Source organism: Leptidea sinapis, chromosome 16 (genome assembly GCF_905404315.1).
Source record: "Leptidea sinapis chromosome 16, ilLepSina1.1, whole genome shotgun sequence".
In the NCBI taxonomy this organism is placed as follows: domain Eukaryota; kingdom Metazoa; phylum Arthropoda; class Insecta; order Lepidoptera; family Pieridae; genus Leptidea; species Leptidea sinapis.
The window spans coordinates 7,054,616-7,068,136 of NC_066280.1; the positions used below are offsets into that span (position 1 = coordinate 7,054,616).

The window sequence follows — 13,521 nt, forward strand, 5'->3', positions numbered from 1 at the left end:
CAACCTTCTTTGTAATTAAAAAAATATTGGCGGGGAATCATATGTCAATTGTTTTTTATCACACATCAAAGTTGTACTAGTGTAGTTAGTCTACATTCAGGGTGCCTAGTCGATCAAGAGTTCAGCTGGAGGCGATTCTTCGGTAGAGGACGCGTTTAGCCTCTGACTATAGTCACTACGAGCGGGTGCCGGGAATACTGAAGTTTTTTTATAAGAAAATGATAATATTTTTAATATAATATTTTTTAAATAATAACAATGAATGTTACGTTTGTATTCATATACAGTCAACTCAAGCCCATTTTACCCGCACTAGGGTTGCAAATCTCACCGTGATGGCTCATTTCCGTTAAAGACAATGTAAAGAAGTCAGCATGCATCAATTATTTTCTATATTGAAAATATTGAATAATATCAACTTTAATCATTAATCTTAACAGGAAATACATAAAATTATTAAATTTAAATTTCAACAACAATGTAGCCGAAACTCGGGAATCCTTCGAAATTAATTAAAATTTCAACTCCTGTACTTAAGTAGGTATTTTATATTAACATTTATTTTAATTAACATCGAATTCGAATGTTCGGACAAAAGACAGTCGGATCGTAGCTCGCCATAGTGTGGTGTTGTGAGACATTTATACCGTACGATATCAATGATCGGAGACGATTATTATTTATAGGTTTCTAAATTTTATTCATCATTTAATTATTTACTCCGTGTCTGGTCATAGTATTATTTGTTATGTATTTCTAACAAAAAAATATAGGTTCCGGATAAGTTATCACTTACATAATTTCATATACTAAATCCTTCTCTGAAACACGTTGTATCTTATGGTCGCATTAAAAAACGGCTCTCGATTAATTCGTATAGATAAAAAAAATTTACTTAAAATTTCCACAGTATTCAGACATCTACAGGAATTTCTGCACCTATATTAAAGCAAACGAACTATAGATAAAATAGAAGTTAAACATTAAAAGATCGACACGACACGATTAAAATTGTGAGGTATAAACACTGAAACGGGTGAAATTCAGGCCTCCTACCGAGGCGTCAATGCTATTGACAAAGGTCATTCATACTGTACCTAGTTCACGGTCCGATGGGCACACTAATTCGGATTATGTCCATTGTTCCTTCCTTCTCTGTTCTGAATGATACACGGTAGTAAAAGGGTTTATTATTTGACGAAATTTAATATAGATGGAGTGCCTTAACAATGATATACGAATATATGAATCATAGTTTATTTATTTCAATGGACAAAGAGCTTTAGTGTTTGGAAAAGTAATCCACAACGAAATTTGATAGAATAGAATAGATGACCTTAGAAATAACTGATACGTTACAACTTTAAAGGTGCGCTCTGTCTAAAGAGTCAATACATCTGTGGTCATATTGTCGAGTTATGATAGAGTCTCGCTGGATATAGACAGGTCCTTTGTGACGCACGCCGTTGAACATTAATATTGTCATCGTTGATGAATGTACAGGATATTCAGTTTAATATTGCCGTCGACATATTATTGTTATTTGTAACATTATAATATTATGTATTTGTTACAACGTTTGAGTAGTGAATCAACTAAATAACATAGAAATTTCTAAGCGTTTATATTGTAAGCTTTTTGTTAATAAGTTATTACCAAACTGCTGCGTCTCGATAGGAGTGTTTTTTTCATATGCTTAGAGCCCTTAGAGCGTCTAAAAGAAATGCTTCATGCATCAATTTCTAATCTAATAGGTTAACATTATAAAACAACAAATATCTTAGATAATTTCAATCTATTATTATATTTAAAAGATGCTCGATTGTATATTCAGTGTATAACAATATTTTCACGATAATTAGCTAGGCAGAATGTTTTTCAAAATCAAGGCGAAGTTTGCGAGAGTAGAGAACCGAGAAGGTACGGGCTGTGTTTTTAGTAATACGTGTACAAATTAATATATAAAAAGACTCCCTTGATAAAATGATGTAACAAAAGCGAATTATTCGTAAACACATTAATAACACCATCTCATTACCCAAGACATCAATAAAACGAACACATAATATATAAATCAAGGGTAAATTTGCACATTGTGGCCGTGATAATCGTATTACGACATATATAAATGTATACACTGATGACGGTATTGTGGCGATATAATCATATCCCGGTCTCATTAATTATTCCTCTGTACCAATCCTTGTAATACCAACCTATTTATGCATTCAGGGTGAATTGATGTGGAAAAGCAAGTGACAGAATCTTCTGAGCACATCAGTTAAAATTATTTCAACAACACGATCCAGCTCTTAATATTAAATTTTCTTAGTAGAATACGTTATATGATTGTATTTTATGTGGAAAAAATCAATTCAAATCGAGTCTTTCTTTACCTAATATATAAAATTCTCATGTCGCGATGTCTTTAGTTAAACTCCTTCGAAACGGCTTGACCGATTCTCATGAAATTTTGAGTCATATTCGGTAGGTCTGAGAATCGGACAACATCTGTTTTTCATCTCATTGAATGGTGGTCCACGCAATTTTTTTTAATTTTTTTTTTAAATTTGTTTGATTATGAGTCAGCATAAAAAAATACATACAACTTAAAATTTTCACCAATCTAAGATCAACAGTTATTTTTGTATCGTGATTTTAATATCGGCAATACAGTGTTTGCTGGGTCAGCAAGTTTATTTATAAAATTGTCATTGCCGGCCGGTAGGGTCTTGAGACTAAACACTTTATTATTTTCTTTGATTAGCGCGAGTGTTACATTTAAATAAAACACTATTTAATGATTAATACGCATGGAATTGTAACTGTGCTTTTACATTAGATTTTTGGGTAAACGTTAAATTTTTTATTTTATTTTAGTTAGCCCGACGATTCAAGACCTTCCTAGATCTCGTCCCCAGTCCCCCTGAAAACGAGATCTGGATAGGACTTGAAACGTCGGGCTAACTAAAATAAAAATGTAACTTTTACGCAAAAATCTAATGTAAAAACAGTTACAAAATTACACGCGATTTAATCCTCTAAAAGTGTTTTATTCCAAAAACTAAATACTTTGTTTCGAACATTTGACAAATGCCATGGAGCTAATAAATAATTTGAATCCTGAGCGGCATTGCATTCAAATACGGTGTATCTCTCAGTGTCAGGTGAACACCTTATTTGTCACTATTATCATAAATCGGCTCTTGGGTGTGAGGATCGCCAAAGTGTTGGTGATGAAATAGGTTTTGTATTTTATGAAAAAGAAGTACAGGACTCCTGGTGTTAAGTGATCACCATCGCCCACATTCTCTTGCAACACCAGAGGAATCACAGCCGGCCTTTCAGAAAGGTGCACGCTCTTTTTTGAAGCTACCCATGTCATATGGTCCCAGAAATGTACAAGGAAGCTAATTCCACAGCTTAGTTGTATGTGGAAGTATATTGCTGGAGAAATGCACTGTAGACAAATGCCACACATCCAGATGATAGGGATGATATATCCTAATTTGTACGAAACTGGAATTTGATGGCATGAATCAGGTAGTACCGTTGACTTTAACTACGCCCCGGGTTCTATCTTCACCCACTATGTATGTACTCATATATTATCGGTGAACATAATATGCACGTTTATCCGACGGTTTATGAGATCGGTAATACTCTTCTGATTCTTCTAGTGTTACTCCAGTACTCTGGACGCGGTGATGCATTTCATTAGGTAAGCCGTGTGTATGCTCATTTGTCGTCGTCTTCCATAAACAATCCAAGAAATAATGAAGTAATCTATATTGACATTTATACTCTCATTACAACACCTGTGGTTGAGTGGATTGTTTTGTTCAGCGATCAATATACAACACAATATTCTTTTATGAATCTAATATATAAAATTCTCGTGTCATGGTGTTTAACTTTGAACTCCTCCGATTGACCGATTCTCATGAAAGTTTGAGTGCATATTGGATAGGTCTGAGAATCGGACAACATCTATTTTTCATCCCCCTAAATGTTAAAGTGTTTTTTTTTGTCAACATTTTTTTTTAAATTTGTTTGATTATGAGTCAGCATCAAATACATACAACTTCAAATTTTCACCCATCTACGATCAACAGTTACTTTTGTATCGCGATTTTAATATCGGCAATACAACGTTTGCTGGGTCAGCTAGTATAACTATAAAAATCCTTATCGGCATCATGATTGCATCATAATTAAATACATTGAATAAAACTATTATTGTAGTTTACAATAGTATGTATATAAATAAATGGGTACTGTATTAAGTCATATTATTCATTAAATCTTTTAATTTTATTACTAAATGTAAAAATATTTTAGTACAAATTCATATAAGACTCACACAATAAAAAAAAAATAATGAAACAAAAGCGAATTATTCGTAAACAGATTAAAAACACCATCTCATTAAATTTCGCAGCTTTTGATCAATTACAATTTTATAAAGGTTTTCCATTTAATCGTGGTAATATTACGATTTGAATAAAACACAGTATGAAAATAACTATCTAACACAAAAGTTAATGCAATAGTAATCATTTGTTACACATGTCAGTTATATTTCCAGTCAAATTTGCAATGATGAAATTCTGTGTAAGCATTTATGTTTTTAGGTAATTAGGAACTAACAATTGGAACCGCAGTGTGAATTTACATCCCATTTGTGCAATATTGTGCTACGCTATTCAGTTAAAAGCTGACTATATTAATATTGCCAATGATGTTTTTCATTTGCGTTTTTATAGTTCATTTCTGAAATAGTCATATCCTATTAATATTATAAACGTGAAAGTTTGTATGTCTGGATGTAAGTTTGAACTTCTTTAACGCAGAATCTACTGAATAGATTTTGATGAAACTTTACAATAATATAGCTTACATACCAGAATAACAAATAGGCTTTAATTTATAAAACTATAGTGTGAATTATACAAAATATAAAAGAAGTGTGATTGTTACTAATGAATACAACTAGCGCCATCTCTTATCAATTAGCAAGCACAAGATCAATACAATTTATATGGCAAAACAACGTTTGCCGGGTCAGCTAGTATATCATAACATCAAAAATCACTTCGTAATATACGCACCCTGCTGTCGTAATGAAATTGTTTCACAGAAGAACTGTCAAACCGTGCGTCAATAAATTCTCTCATAGAAATTATGTATGGACACATCAAAGGAAAAACAAATTTATTGTTTTTATTTAATTTAGCAGCATTATCCTATTTATTCACCTTTTAAACCTTCTCTGGACTTCCACAAATAATTCAAGACCTAAATTTGCCAAATCGGTCAAGCCGTTCTCGAGTTTTAGCGAGACTAACGAACAGCAATTCATTTTTATATATATAGATTTGTTAAATAGTTATGTGTTTGATAAGAACAATATACGTCAGACATGTACCAGGACATAGTATTTGGTCAATAACAAGTCTTTTTTTCTAAAGTTATTTTGTCAATACATAACAACAAAATCTATAGTAACCTATGAAGTCGTAGTACCACAGAGATTTATACTGAAAATCGACATTAATACACATATTTAATTATAAAAATTACATTGATCAAAATTAATAAAATCAATACGTACTTCCAAGTAACAAACCATATTATAGTTACATAACAGCTATTTGGATTTATAATACTATCCAACTAATAAGTAATCTTTTATTGAAGTTCTACTTCTTTAGGCGCGTTATGAAAAAATTATGAGAGTGAAATTTTAAGATGCTCGCGTATCACTATAATACAAAAGTAACAGGGTGAAGTTGGTTCCTAAAATTTTTGACGTTTGCAACATTCGTTATTTTTTTTTTTGGATTCTTTGTTCATTCTTAGGACAGGCAAAGGGTTCAAGCCCATACAGCCGTATTTGTTATTTAATAATTAAATCTCAAAGCCATCTTTGCAAGATTTTTACAATATTGTTCTTTCTACAAACAAAGAGCAATAAATAATTTTAAAGAATTTTGCTTTGTTACGCCAAAGAAGGATAACTTCTTACGTGCATACACAAGTAACACACACTTTTTTTTATGGAAGAAAAGGCCAACGAACGTACGTGATGTAAAGAAATCACTGCCGCCCACATTCCACTACAACACCAGACGAATTACAGAAGGATTGATAGCCCTTAGTTTAGGTATATGCGCTTTTTTGAAGGTACCCATATCGTATTGTCCTGGGAACACCGTACAAGAATATTCATTCCAAAATTTGATCGTCTGTAAAAGGCATAAAAGGCATTTATTTTCTCAAAATTGATTCCTTTAGATTTTTTTTTGATGTCATTTCTTATACTACTACCGCTTCGGAAACAAATGGCGCTCTGAGAGAGAAGAAGCGGCGCAAGAAACTCTCCCAGCATTCTATTTTTGCGCTCTTTTCAATAAAAATATACAATATTGTACAGTCATTTCTATCGCTGTAAAATAATCACAATCTAGTCCTAGGCTGTCCGATCATTTAGATATTAAGCAGTGGAGTAATAGGATTTACGACAGAGCCATTTTTTTATAAAACATTTAAAATTTATAGATAATGCCTTAACAGTAGCTGGGACTTTATTATAGAAGTGTATATATACATTTACCCTTAAAGCTATTATGTATCTTATGAAGCAAAACACATTCAGAATTAAGTTTTTGGCATCCGACACGAAGGTGGAATTGGGCGTTTTCAGGTCAAACAGCTCTTAATAACACTCCCCGTGATAAACGCAGTACAAAACACATGAGAGCTCTTAACTTTCTTATACCTAAGTATACTGTAGTGGTACTAACACCTGGACCCTTTTAGCACATCTCCGATCCGATCGCTGATGATTTACTTGCCCAAGCCATCACCTGACATAATTATTCGCACTTTAAATTCATTCAGTCAATGAACCTTTATCCGTCCTGTCTACATGACCGGATAACCTAGCTAAGTCCTTTACAAAGTCACATAATAATCCTTCCGGTTATAACAAAAAGTCAGCCAAGTTAAAATAAATTACTACTTTATAACAGGTTATATAACACCGTAAGTATAATAGAGTGTCACACTGGAGTGACAAACGATTGCTCTCACTCTTTGTGGATTAGGGTGGGTGCACACTAAGCTTTACTGGAAACTGAATGTCTGCGATAAGCGCGAACAAAATTTGACAGCTCTCCTTTTATATGTATTGGATATGTGCAAATTAAGGCTCTAAAGCACTAAAGTAGTGAGTTCTTTACTAAAATGAAGCTAAAGCTGCATAAACAGTTGTTTTGAGTCGTCAGGTCATATGGTGAAATAATTTGAACTGGCTCTGGGGTGCACCTCGAACCGAGAATATAGCAGCTATTCTCCATGTTTGGTTAGACCTGCAATAATTTGAGATCTAGAATGTAGGAAAGTGTGATGTATTTATTGTAAGTGATATTTGAAAATCAGGGCTTTTGTTATTTATTTCTATTCAGTTTCTGTATTTTGTATTGAAAGAGCAGTGTTGAGACTCTTGCTTATTCTTAGCAGCTTTAAAAACAATTGTAGCAAAGCATTGACCACAAAAAGTTAACGTTTCAAAAATGTTTTTATATTATCTTATTTGATTGAAATAATTTACGTCGGCTTTTACATGTAACAGAAATATGACTGACTGACAGGGCCTTTCAAGTTAAAGACAATAAGAAAACGTGGAAATTTGAGTGGGTAGTTAAACACTAAAGCGTGATTTTATACGATTTATTTAAATCATCGAGAAAGATTATCAAGAAAATTTATTATTCGCTTAAAAAAATTATGCAAGTATCAAGTACCCATCAGTGAGCCCTCACCTTTATAAAGTTTTTACATACACTCCTTTTATGATACAACAATAAGAATGTCCCCTCGAATCCTTTGTGCGTTGTGACGTGTATTAATATTCATACATAACGCAGTAACGTGTCCGAAATCTGTTGGGTAACGGATTACGTCTCACAAGGTTTATAGTTCACCTAAACCGTAGAAAAAATCGCCTTCAAAATACTATTATATGGCAAAATCAAAATTGGAAAGCTTCTATCAGTTGTCAATTAAGTTATTCAAATAAAATCCCCTAAAGAAATCCCATAAAAAATACCAAAAAATTTTTAATATTATAACATGATTTTTATTTATTTTTAAGAAACTAAATTGTCTTATTCATATTTTGATATACAATAAAACAATGTTATGTCCTTATTGTCATAATACCACGCTAATAAATGAATTTCATGCAAAACATATTTCATTATAAAGCGCGGTATATTGTTCTTCAAAAAGAGTTTTGATGTTGTAAGGTTTTGAAGCCGGAAAAATGCAATTGAGTTGCAAAGACGCTGGTTTGAACTTTTCCATCTTTTATAAATTTTTGAATGCAATCGTGTTGTGAATTTTTATAATACTACTTTAAAAATAAAAGTTATAAAGTTAAATGTAATAAATTATAAAAATCTTTATGTGAAAGTTACTCCTAATGAAAATTTTGTTTGTTCGAATTAGAAATGTTAATATTAATTTGTATACCTAATGTTAATTTGGTCATAGATCGATATGTTTGCACCCTATTTTACTTCAAATTTAATTTGGTAATTTTAAAGCAATAATTGGGAAAAAAGTTATAAAATTACAAGTCAATTTAAACAAATTTTCCTTTTACATTGTGCAAAATATGAAATGTGTCTATGGAACTGAACATCAAAAAAGATATTTCAATTTGCCAATGTTCGAGGGAAAATTTTTCGGACGAATATTAAAGAATGCTTTTGTGCGAGACGACCACGTCTATACTAATATATTGAGTCTGAATATTTTAAAAATTTTAATATATTTTTATAATATTCAATGACCGCTATAAATTGTCGAGTTGCTGCCTTCAATGGTTACCAGATTCGAAATTCGAATACTCTGATTAATAAGTCTTTTGCTATTGTTGTTTAATTAGGTATCCATTTCTGATTCTACCACTCAATATTTTTCTGTTTTTTATTAGCTTTTCTGAATATTATTAAATTTTGGTGGTATTTTAATGAAGTTACGTATACCAAAATCAGAAAATAAGACCTTGGGCTGAATCGTCACCACCAATCAACAAATATGAGATGTAGCTCAATTGATAGATCTTGCCAAGATGATATTTTTTTCCGGTGCCACGTTACTCAAATGAAAGAGGTTCTCATGGTATCTTACGTTTAAAGAAATATCTCGTTTACATATTATTGAAGAGTAATTGCAAAATACCTACTCATTTACCCATACAGCACATCGGCGGGCGACCCGTGCACTATGAGCATTGTATGAATATTAATAATTTCACAACCACTTGAAATTGATAGATTTTCTATATTTTTTTTTAATTACGAAATCATAATTTGAACTGTAATAATACAACTAGGTACAATATTGTACAAATGTAAAATAAAAATATGCGTTGATTAATAATAACAGATTGTATTTAAATCAAAGTATTTTATTAAAATAGGTGCAAGATGAAACTATTTTCGATGTTGTAATCTGATAATGAAAGTACTGTGCGCAAAAATATAATATCCGGTATTGAAACACGTTATTTTTTGTTGATATATATCAAAAATATCTTAAATATATATTTTTATAGTCGATCCAAGCTACAAATTATAAGGTAGAGTATATCCTAGACACTACAACAAAAAAAATTCAGCATTGTAATACACTATAATTATTAGTCGGTACACGCTAACAGAATCAACTTTAATAATGGATGGATGATCTTGTTACCGGGAGGTCTGCTTGATGTGTTTTTTTATTATTATTATTTCTTTTAAAGTTAAAGTTATTATATATTTTATTTTATGAAATGCTCACATAATGCCTCTATTTATTTGCGGTATGTGTGGATTGATGCATCTACTATACTCAATAACTCTTGTGTTTATAAGTATTTATTTACTTTTTATTTCTTTTTTTGACTTACTCGTGTAAGCCTTCCAGTTTTTGACATTTGAGTATTTTTGTTGCGTCACATTGCATATATTGTAATTGAAATGATTTGTAAAACAATTAAAATGTAAATCATGACTTAAAGGAGTGGCAATGAGCTTCTTGCTGCTTCTTCTCATTAGCTCAACCCTTTACGAAGTAGCGGTAAATTCAATAAGAAACAATATTTTTATTTTTTTTTGACATTCATAAGTGTCATTTCCGTGACCTACATGAATAAAGTGTTTTTGAATTTGAATTTGAATTTAATTCCTTTAAAATATTTAAATCTACAAATTATGAATTATGTAAGGAGTCTATAACTAGTAAAAAAAAATTATACAAATGCGACTATACGAGTATATTTCAAGAATCCTTATTAGTAAGTCTGGTGGAACCTTCCATGTATCCACATATAAATAACTCTTATGTTATAAGTGCTAGAATAATTAACTAGAATAATTCAAAGCACTATTATACCATAACACATGTTAATTGTATAATACAGTGTGTAGAATGCGGAAACTTCTAATAAAAAAATTAACATTAATAACTTATGATTAATATTACATATTAAGTCTATCTTATTGCGGGACTGGAACCTACGACCTCTCGCGTTCCGTGCGAGTGCTCTGCCAATTGGGCTAACCGTTCGAGTGACGTATCGTCATAAAATCTTGTATGCTTTGTTCAACTCTCAGGTTATGGTTTCAGCTACAGGATCTACTTTACCGTTGATAACCTGCTCATCCCAATATTTGTATATTAGGAAATTGACATGAGCTGTAGCTCTTGCAAATAAAAACAATTTGTTATGTTTTTAAAATGATAACCCTCACTTCTAGGATTAAAACACAAATAAATTTTGAAAACATACGTTACTCGAACGGTTAGCCCAGTTGGAAGATGAGTCGCACGGAACGCGAGAGCACGGTCGTGGGTTCGAGTCCCGCATCGTTCTTTAATAAAATGTTGTTTTCAAATTTTATTTGTGTATTAATACTAGAAGTGAGGGTTATCAATTTAAAAACTTCCATGATTCTCGTAACTAATAAAATAATCGACTATGTAGTCAATTAGTTTAAAATATAAACATAACAAAACATAAGTTTGCAAATTATAATAAGTCTCTTTAAATCAACAAATCCTTCAATAACCTCTCAAAGCCTTAATACGGCGGGAAGGTACTAAGCAACTTGTAGCACAATTTCTCCTTTAAAGCAAGGTTATCGAGATGGTACAGGTTACCATAGATACGGGGTGGAGGTTGCTATGGGTGATCTCGATTGCTCGCACCCCACAATAGTGGGCTGGTGTGGGGGGAGGGGGGCGAGATTCTCCACTTCAATAGCCAATTGATGGAAATAAAAACATCAGGTAAATATGTTTTGACTTCGATACGGATTAATTTTAATTTGAATTGCGTATAGGATTGATTCGTATTATTTCTATTAAAAAATATACCAGCTGTGAATACTCGCGTCGCTGGTTCATTTTCGATTATATAAGAAGTTATTTGTTAATGTTAATAATCTATAACAATTTACTTCACAATTTTTTCATATAAAAGACACATTTTCTTTTAAGCTATTGCATAGCTTCTATCGCGGGCCTTGAGCGTGGAGACCGAATCCAGAAATTCCGTAACGAAAATAACCTAACACTTTCTTACTAGATCTATATAGATTTTTCCCCACGGTCATTACAGTTGCCGTGGAACAGCGGTTATCACGTATGTTTTTTGTGCAGAAGGTCCCAGGTTCGAGCCTGGGGCTACGTCTTGATTTTTTAATTTATTTATTTTTATTTATCACGTTTTTTTAATTTTTATTAGTATGACAAACATTTTTATTTAGTTTCACATGTCCCGTTGTCTGTCTGTAATCAAATCTTGCAAGTAAAATTTTACTCAAACGGGAAGCGTTTGCCTTTTTTTTAAATTAATTTTATAAAAAAAAATACTGTATAAATAAATAAATAATTATAATTGCATAAGTTGATAAAAAATGCTATGCAATAGCTTTACCGCGGCAGTCCCCGAGTGCCACACGTCTTTTTTTTTTTTTGGCACTTCAACAGTAACATTTTAATACATTTACAAATATAAAATTTACATTAACAATTCTAATATGTACACCTATAAGAGAAATGCACAGCATTGACTAATAATAATAAATTAAATATGAAAATTGATTTGAGTTACTAAGTAGATATAATTAATTAATAATTTTCTATGCCAGAATACGTGGGATGAGGGCAACGCAGGACCGATCATGGATCTTTGTGGGAAGCCTTGAGCGTGGAGACCGAATCCAGAAATTCCATAACGAAAATAACCTAACACTTTCTTACTAGATCTATATAGATTTTTCCCCACGGTCATTACAGTTGCCGTGGAACAGCGGTTATCACGTATGCTTTTTGTGCAGAAGGTCCCAGGTTCGAGCCTGGGCCTACGTCTTGATTTTTCAATTTCTTTTGAAGCCTTTTGTCCAGCATTGGACGTCTTCCAGCTGATATGATGATGATGAATTATTAATTAATTAACATCATCAAGAAAAATATAGTTTAAAGAATTCTAGTCATAGTCAAATTTATCTATATTTATATGTACCTTCATCTTGCGTGAAAACATTGCTTTCTCTATTAATACTGTTGGATATTTTTGGTCAGCTTCAAAGTAATATTTATTCACACTCCTTATGGTATCCTGATAATTTTGTGTAATATCTGTTACAATTGTAGACTGGCTAATGTTGCAATGTTAAAGAAATGGAATTAATAAAATATACAGGGTTATTGGCAAGTTGACGTATTCCCGTTAGAAGATTATAAGCGTGACTATTTGTGATAATTTTAACCCCCACATGCATTATGCAAAAGTGAACCATTTTTGAGTTAGTTTTTGCTAAAATAAGTAACAATTATGACATTTTGCAATTTAGCTTAATTAAAGTTCTTGTTCGAATTGACTTCGCCTATTGCGTACGCAAAGTTGCATTATTTTTCTGAGTTGTGACTTAAGCTTCAACATGTGACAGGCGAGACGATGTAAACTAGGAATTTTATGTGACCACATGTGACATAAAAAATCGACCGGCGTTAAAGCCGGCCTCCTCGCAGGCCACGCATGGGTCGTCCACACTCTATCGATTAGGGAAATGGCTATTGAGCCATCATCTAATATAACACCAAAATGTGCATAATGAATAATATAAAAAATTATTGTAAATAGTCAACCCTATCACGTCTTAACGGGAATACGTTGAAATACCAATAGCTCTGTATATATTTTTCACCGACTTCAAAAAAGGAGGAAGTTCTCAATTCGTCGGTATGTTCTTTTTTTATGTTTGTTACCTCAAAACTTTAGACTGGGTTAACCGATATTAATAATTCTTTTTTCATTTGAAAGCTGGTCCTACCCGTGTGGTCCCATTGTAATTTGGTCCAGATTTGATACTGGCATCCATGAAAAAACCTGTTAAAGCTTAAGACTTTTGTGGTATACGTATGTATAGCAAAGTGGATGATAAATTTACGAATAAATCA

General features: G+C 32.1%; 1 protein-coding gene across 4 annotated transcripts in view; it reads right to left on the reverse strand.

The window, feature by feature from the left end:
- Window positions 1-13,521, reverse strand: part of LOC126968704 (CUGBP Elav-like family member 4) — a 737,944-nt gene that overhangs the window by 478,585 nt on the left and 245,838 nt on the right. The gene's annotated exons all lie outside the window — the stretch shown is intronic.